Genomic DNA, 8680 nt, shown 5'->3' with positions numbered 1-8680 from the left:
CGCCATATGCTTCAGGTGAACGCTTCATCACAGTGCATGTTAAACCTCCACGAGCCACACACACATCAACATAAAGATGATCTAATAAATCTGTTTTGTTTCATTCACTCAGACGGTGTGAGGTTTGCTGAAAGGTGTGTGTTGCGTGTGTTTAACCAAGGCAAATGGGTCAGCAGCAAGTCATCTGATCCCTCTTCGCAAACACTAGTTGTGTGGTAATGAGTTTATGAAAGCTGGTGTTGCTCCTACCGAGCAGCGCCTCACCAGGTAACAGCCTGCTAAGTTCAAAAGAAAAAAAGGATGTTTGTATCCTGCCAAGCCTTTTGTCAGTAATAATACACCTGACAAAAGACTTGGGCTTAGTGTCTGAGCCAAAACGTTGCCTTTAGAGTGAGGTACCGTCGTCATAAATGCAACGCAGTGCAATAATCCTCTTAGAAACACCTAAGCACTGGCTTATCTACATGCGGACAAGCAGCTTTTATCCAGGAGTTCTGATTCACTACTATGTAAACGGAGGAAGAGTGAACTTGAAGGCTGTCATGTTCGTATTTTATGCTGGGCTGTGTGAGGACCAGCCTTCAAATCGCTTCCTGCAAGCTCCAGAAACAGTCAGAAGGGAATGTTTGAATCAAGTGGCTCACTAAGGGAATGGTAAAAACAATGCCCTGCAAACATATTCATATTTTGTCCTGTTGTAACAACACATGTCACTGCATGCTTTGAGGTAAGCTAACAAAATAACATCCTATATAAAAAGTCATATATGTGGCTTTACCTTTAGCCCCGTTTTACCTGATACCCCTATAAAGGGTGGCCATTTATCCTGAAAGGCTGGTTGATCATCCCATCCAGCTGTTTGGTTCAGGCCTTGAGGAATAAACGCCACCGTGAAGAGCTTCCCCGCCTCGGAAAAAAACACTACTTGATCGCAAGTTGATCTAAGTAATTGGCAGAGAAATACATTCATTACCATTTATCAAACAGGACAGGATGAAGGCTGTGGAAATGGATGATTTGATGAGGGATGCTCAGGGGACGCCGTCGCTGATGAGGATGATTCTTACGTGTTTCATGGGAACCACGAAACAGAAGACACCAACATGAAGGTGATGAAGGTCCTGGAAACAAGGGAGCTGTGACTGTCTGAGGGAAAGCAGATGATGCTCTGTTCATCTGACTCTGGGCACGGTGGTGTGATGCTAGCTTGACCATGGAAAAAGGAGTGCATGCTCGGAGGCTGGCCTTGAGGGACGACGACGAGCAAGCATCGTGCTGAGAAGAAAGTTTGGGAGTGGCTTTCTTTACAGTTTGGAGGGTCATCTGTGGATTTCAGTATGACGCACCTGTCCAGAAGCTAACGCTCTTTTGGGAGCAGTCAGGCTCTGGTCCTGGTTCTGAAGGTCCGTAAACTGCGGTTCATCGACTGACCCAGAATCCATGGAGAGTGAAGAGTTCCCCTCTACATTAAGAAAACATTGACTCAAAGCAAACTCCTTTATCTTACTGTAAAGTTACTTGTAGGTCTGGTGTTCAGTTTAGGAGTCAGTCAGGATCCAGATGGAGATGGGACTCTGTAAGACCCTCCTCCCGCCAGGTTCTTTAAAAACCTCCACTTTGAAAGCTTTACTCTCAAACGTCAAACTGATGTCACTCCGTCTGTTTCGTCCCAAAAGGGCTCAACATATTTGAGGACATGGAGGCAAGAATGAGGACTCAGAAATCATTAGAAAAAAATCAGTCCCCCGTGTTCCAAAAGAGGAGAGGAAAAAAAAACAAAACCTCAAAAAGTATTAACAGAAAGTTGGACCTGGTGAGCCGATCACAAAGAACGAAACGGTACAGCAGGGGTTACCACCAAATGAGAGAGAAACATGGTCAAAATAGACCGTTTCGACGTTAGCGTCCTGTAATTGGAGCTGCTAAGTGAACCAGAGGGCCCATAAAGCTAAATGCCTCCGTCTCCCTGCCATCTCTCTATTAGCCACCCTTAAAGCTTCTTGAACAGGGAACAGAGTGTGACGCTGAACGCGCTCTCCGGATTCCTCCGGCTCCAGGCTCGAGTCTGCACGACTCAGTCGTCTCCCCCGAGACACGGCTGTCACCGTGTTTTTCCTCTCGGGTTCATAAAGCCCTCCCCACTCAAGTTGACCTATCTTTCTTATCTGAGGAAGCGGGTTTGGCGGCACTCTTTACACCTTTTCCCATCATGCCGTTTTGCCTGGCTCAGGACTCTCTTCCAACATTTTCCTTCACCTCGCATGTTTGTTTCCCTAAAAACAACTCGCTGCTGGCAATTAGAGTAGATTAAAGTGGTGTGTGTAAGTGTGTATTTGCATTTTTGCCCTTCGCTGATGGAGTGACTCATGCGTTTCAATCTGAGGCGTCGCTGAACAGTTGAGCTTTTTCATTTTCTCACTGACATGAAGCGGTCAAGACAGATGAGGACCGGATGTTACTTTATTTTCTACAGAATTATTATGTCACCACAGCATTAATAAAACCAGTCAAATACCTCCGTTTGCTCTTTTATAATTATTGTTATTTATTTTTTTGTGAGTAGGCGCCAGTCAGATCTACATCAAATCCCAGACACCATTTAACTCTGAACCGATGAAGATGCTAGTTGATAATTCATTTTTTTATTTTTAAATACGCCATGGAGAACATGATGAAATAACAAGAAGTTGATTGAATTTGTACAAAAGACTGAAATTATGTCACCGTTGCTGAACAGTACGCTAAATAGAATGGAAGACATTTCCAGTTTTAAGTCAGTAGATTTGACTTTTCACAGGCTTCACTGTTGAATTAAATCACAGAAGATTGTTTAATTCTTTTACAATTGAGTTTTTGTTCATCCTTGCTGGACATTAAAGAATTTTGCAAGGGATTTTTCAATAAAAGTGGCAAAACTGAAGACTTGGTGACGCCAAATCTGTGACATTCTAAAAAGTGATATTATTGACCTCAGAATACAGCTTATGTTGGAGGTTATGTAGAGCCAAAGGAGGGGAGAGGGAATGCTGGAAAAACCCACAGGCTCTCTTAACTCATCTGCATGCATGTGCAGATGTGTGTGTGTGTGTGTGTGTGTGTGTGTGTGTGTGTGTGTGTGTGTGTGTGTGTGTGTGTGTGTGTGTGTGTGTGTGTGTGTGTGTGTGTGTGTGGGGAGTCGAGAGGCGGAGTGAGCGTGGGGAGCAGTACAGGTGTGTGCCCTCCGTTTCTCCTCTTTATACGGCACATCAGCTGACGGAGAGTGGAGGGGCTTTTGTCCGGCAGCAGGTCTCCTTTCGCAGTGAGTGAAGAACGGTCATTTAACGTCCTCTCTCTCTTTGTATTTCCCTCCGGTTCTGCTCCGTCTCTCCTTCTTCCTTTTAAATTCACCCGGGTCAGGTAATAGCTGGAGGGCCAGCTTTGATTTTTTTTTTTTTTTATTTTCCTTTTTACTCGGCCAGGGCGTGTGACGGGTTTCCCTGTTGATTTGGCACGTTGACATGAAAATATCAAACCATCGCAAACTCTGATCTCTGGAGTTTTCAGTGTTTTGTTGAGCAGAAGTTGTTTACTGCCAGCCAGTGTGAGCCAGTTTTCATGCTTTAAAGGAGAAACTAGCAAAAACACATGAAGCTGCAAAGTGGAATGAAGACTGCTTTTCTTTCTACACTCCCCAGAATCCTTGATTTTTGATCGTCTTTCTAAAAACAATATCTTCTGTTCTTCTAGATCTTTTGAACGGCAAAAGAGAAGCCCATAAAAGTTTTTTTGTTTTTTTTTGTCGAGAAACTTCCCAGGAAGGAGGTCAGATCACACATGGGGACGAGGCTGCCCAGAGCGGGAACCCGGCTCACTGGGGCAGCAGCGGAAAGGCCTAGTGAAGCAAAAAGAAAGTCCAGGAGCAAAGCAAAACATTAACAAAAACAAAACTATTTAATTCCATTAAAAATGACTTCATGCCACAAATGTAGGTAAAATCTAACCGTGACCCCGGTGCTGAAGTGGAGACGGCAGCCTGGAATCGGCCTCGACGTCTTCATGGGTTCAGCTGGAGGCCAACGTGTCTAAAATTAAACGTGATTAGTTTTAGCTCATTGTTGTGCAGTCCATGTTTCTGTGTTGGTTCTCGGCCGTCTTTCTTCATCTGTGCCGTTGGAGGCTTCCCTCTCGTCTCCACCGCGCTGTTTCTGATCTCTGCTCCTCCTGCAGCAGCAACAGTGGTGTGGTAGTTTATGAAATTCAGACTAATACGTACAGTTGGCCTCAGACTTGTTTCTTAAATAAATGACCGCTGCTTTTTTTAAACAATGGCTTACAATGATTCTTTTTAGTTTGCTTTTTTAGATATCCTTTGAATTTCATACATTTTTGCCAGATTCCAACCACAAACCTTAAAGCTGCAGTAACTTTTATAAACACATTTTTGATCAATTAGAACTCTCACCACGCCATAATGTACGAGACAGATATTCTGTGAAAAAAAAATCTACTTCCTTCCTCCCTGTGGTTCCACTGCCATCTGCAAAAAAAAAAAAAAAAATCCACTGCTCCTGGTCAGAAACAACCAATCAGAGCCAGGAGGAGGATCTTAGTGTTGTCAATCAAGCTTGTGTATGTTTGAGGTCCAGATAATGTGTGCAGTGAGGGGTTACAAGTATTGTTTTGGATTGCAGGTTTAATTAGACACATTTGTTCACTGTTCGCTAACAAACCTCTGAGGCTTTCACTAAAGTCACCCCGTGTTTCCTCTCAAATAAAATCCTCCCGCTTACCTTTGCTAAATGCTGGCGTAGCTGTTTTCATCTTGCCCCGACTCCTACAAAGCGCTCTGGATTATCCCGCCGTGACCTTTTTTTGCTCCGCAGCCAAAGAGCAGCCTGACTCCTACGCCTCCAACAAAGGAATCAGGGCAGGATTGTTAAGCCTCAGTGAGACTCAGCATCACAGGGACAGATGGGCGAAAGAATGAACAAACATTTATTCATTCTTTCGTCCATCTGTCATCCACACAGTGTTGTGGATGCGTTTACCCAAGTGGGCGTTATTAAGCGTCCCGCCGCCACACTGAGGTACACCGAAGTTGTTCTGATGATACAGTGGGTGAGATTTGGGGAGGCCCGGAGTGCTAAAAATAAATGTATGTGGTGGGATTGCTTGTTTTAAGTAAGAAGCCCACAGATTTTGTATCTTACCTGCTCTTTCTTAGAGTCTGTTCTCTTCCTTCCCTTTTACAGCTGCTTTTTGTGTGTTTTATCCTGGTCGACCCCCTGGGGAACAAGAGCTCCCTTCGTCCGCCGGTTTGTTTAAAACGCCTGCCTGAGCCCACCGAGGTGAGTCGCCTTGTTGGCGTCGTGACGCGGGCGACTTGCTGATGATGTCTTGGGAGTGTTTGTTGCCCAGGTCTCCTGAGAGACGCGCTGTCTAGTCTGAATCACCAGGCTTGTCAGTCACAGGGTAGGCCTGGCGAGCGCTGAGCTGTGAGTGATTCAGGAATCCCGTGGAGGCAGCTTGTATGAATATGAATAATAGATTGCAGTTTGTTGATTATTAGGATGATAATTGTTCTGTTTATCATTTTCATTGTTTTTATTTTTTTAAGTTTTGATTTGGCCCGTTAAAGTATGTGGTTGCTTTAAGTATTTTAGATTTGCAAAGTGAAGAAACGTGAAAAACAATCTTTTGCTTTGAGCAAATGCAGTGATGTTCACTGTGTGTATAATTAGGATGTAATATTCTTAATTTCATAGATTTTTTTTAAACTCCATTTCAGCTGGTGGGTCTTTCAGGTTATTGTTTGTATTAATGGAAGCCACATAATTTAATTTGGGATTAATAAAGTAGGCTTTTTACAGTTAGCTAACTAGTTTCAAATGTTGTTAGCAACATTCAAAGCTAGCTTTTGACAAGTTGTCGAATGTTTGTAGCTAGCTTGAAGTTAACATTTGAAATTAGTTAGCTAGTTAACGCTCGAGCAGTTGTTATCAAATGCTTGCAGCTAGCTTCAGATATTGTTGTTGAGTGTTTGTAGCAAACAAGTGTCAAATGTTTTTGTCAACAAAATTTGAAGCTAGTTTGCTACAAAAACCTGACAACAACTTGTTGAATATTTGCAGCTAACTAGCCTGTTGTTTAATGTTTGTAGCTAGCTATCTGAAATAATGATAGATGACAACTTTCATACTCTTTCACATCACCTGGATTCATTCAAATGTCCCCAAAGGTGTCAAGTTTCTGGAAATGCACAAGGCTCAGCTCTGTTTATAGGCAATAAAAATGAACTGTACTATTTCTGAAAAAGATTCAGCGAGTCTCCTCAATCTTGCTAATGACTGCAAAAAGCATATCTGCAACAATTATTCAAATGTTTATGTGGTGTATGTGCACATCTAACCTTATGTGCAAAACTGATGCATATTAAAGAAATTTCCCAGTAAATTCAAATATATTCACCAAATTCTGAGAATAGTTTGTGTGAGTTTATCTAAACTTCTTATTGGCACTCAAAGCTAAAAATCTCCATAGCTCATAATCTCTCCTCTCTTTTCTGCACTGTCAGCTATGCCTGCCATTGTCAACCTCCTGTTCAACGTGGTGTCAACCAACACCACCATCTCCTTCTCAGTGGTGCTGCCCATGGTGAGCCTGATCTCTCTTTTCGCCGGGGTCGGAGGTCACCTCCTGCTGTGGCTGGTGGTGGTGAGGAACCCCCGGAGCCGCTCCAAGCCCAGCTCCGTCCTGCTCCTCAACCTCAGCCTGGCGGACCTGGGAGCCCTGCTCACCCTGCCCTGTGTGCTCCTGAGCGCCAGCTTCCAGAACTGGCAGCTCGGCGGCGGGACCTGCGTCCTGCTGGGGTTCATGACTTCGGTGACAGTAGGAGTAGAGATCTTCAGCCTGGCAGCGTTGGCAGTGCTGAGGTATCGCATTGTTGCGCCGAGGATGAGGCCGCCTGCCAGTTTGACGCAAGTGTGAGTAATGAATGACGAGGTCTGTTGTTGTTCAAAGGCATCATCACAAAATGTTGACCTTTTTGGACGGTATTGAAATGCAGTAACATGTTCATTGTGGATCCTTTTTTAATTATTATTATTTTTTGCTTTACTGGGTAAGTCATCTAAGTAAAAAAAAAAACTCGAAAATGATCTTTTTTTCCCATAAACTGTCCCCACATCATAAGTAAAACTGGATTGGTTTTTTCACAGCAATATTAAGAAATATGATAATTTTTGCAAGCACAAAAAACATATTGGAAATGTTTTCCAAATCAGACGTGCCATATGGAAGCTGTGGTATTTTTTATTTACTTTTTCCTGAACTGATAGTTCCCAATATGTTGTAATGATTTGTATTTTTGTTAATGTCTAGACCAGAAGATTGTTTTTCTAGACTAAAAATGCTGAGTTGAAAAGTAATCACACAAACTCACCACGTCCTACGCAGAGTGACACAGCTCAATATTACGGTAAACCTGAATGTATGTTCAATAGAGCTCCCAGGTTGAGCTGCTGTCAAACTGTTTTCCTATCTCAAACATGTGTTAGAAAATATTTCCTAAAACTTGCTTAAATTTTAGGAAGTTGTTTTTTGGGTGGGTTCCACTATCTGAGCAAATTTGTACATTTTACAAAACCGTGGCTGGAACAAGCATGAGGCACAACTAAAGGTACTCAGCTGTACCAAATATTGCCAACTGTTAAAATGTGTAGAGATGCGCAAAGATATCGACTGGTTGGACTATTTTCATCTTGACCCATCCTGACCGCTGGTCAGTCAGTCGGAAGCATCTGATTTTTTTTCGTTCCAATAAACATTTCTGACATAAAAAAAGGGACAGAGATAGCCTCCCTATCTTTCAATACCAGTGATTCATTCCTTTCATGGAGTCTGTGAGTTTCCTGATCTGTTGATGATCAGCTCTTTGTGCAGCAGCGACTAATCTCCCAGACACGTTTGAGAGAGGGGGACTATTTTTCTTCCCGGTAAATCTCCTGTTGCACAACTGTCAACAATGAATTTCTCTTTAAGAGAAATAGGAAGCAGCTAAAAACAGGTAAAAACAAAAGACGCTTTAGCAGAGTGTTACAATGCAGGCAAAATATGAGCTACTACCCAAAGTCGGCATTAAGGCATGAGCACATTTGTTGAAGAATGTAGATACAATTATACAAATTTCAATAATGTCTGCAGGATCTTGGTTCTTCATAACTTGGAGAACTTTCATAATTATAAAAGACACTGGATCCTAAAAAGAAATTCCCTTTAGTGAGTGTTAGTGATGCATCCGGAGGGATCTGAAACCACTAACATACTAAAGTTAAACTTTACTGGCTTCTGTGGGAGCTTCATTGATTTGAGATGGAAGACATCCAATTTAAACAGGGTGGCACATTAATCAACCCTTCTGTTAAGCGTCGAGCAATCCATACACCTGCAATTTAATTTAGAGGCAAATTCACAGTGGGACAGAGGACAGGTTTTTAATGGGAAAGCCAACTGTCGCTAAGGTCGTTCCCCTTGAAATGCGTCAATGCGTTTAAGATTGCGGTGGGGTTGGTGAAGCAGGTAACAGCTACGTGATTGGATGCTTCCTCTGAACGTCACTCTGAAGAGAGTGACTGTGGAAGACCAGGTCTGATGGATGGAACTGTGTTTTGTTGTACAGGTGCAGATTTCATCTCCGTTTGCA

The sequence above is a fragment of the Poeciliopsis prolifica genome, unplaced genomic scaffold, assembly GCF_027474105.1.
Source record: "Poeciliopsis prolifica strain line A6 unplaced genomic scaffold, Auburn_PproV2 SCAFFOLD008, whole genome shotgun sequence".
NCBI lineage: Eukaryota > Metazoa > Chordata > Actinopteri > Cyprinodontiformes > Poeciliidae > Poeciliopsis > Poeciliopsis prolifica.
The sequence above is the reverse complement of the archived record's forward strand: the minus strand, read 5'-3'. Positions refer to the sequence as shown.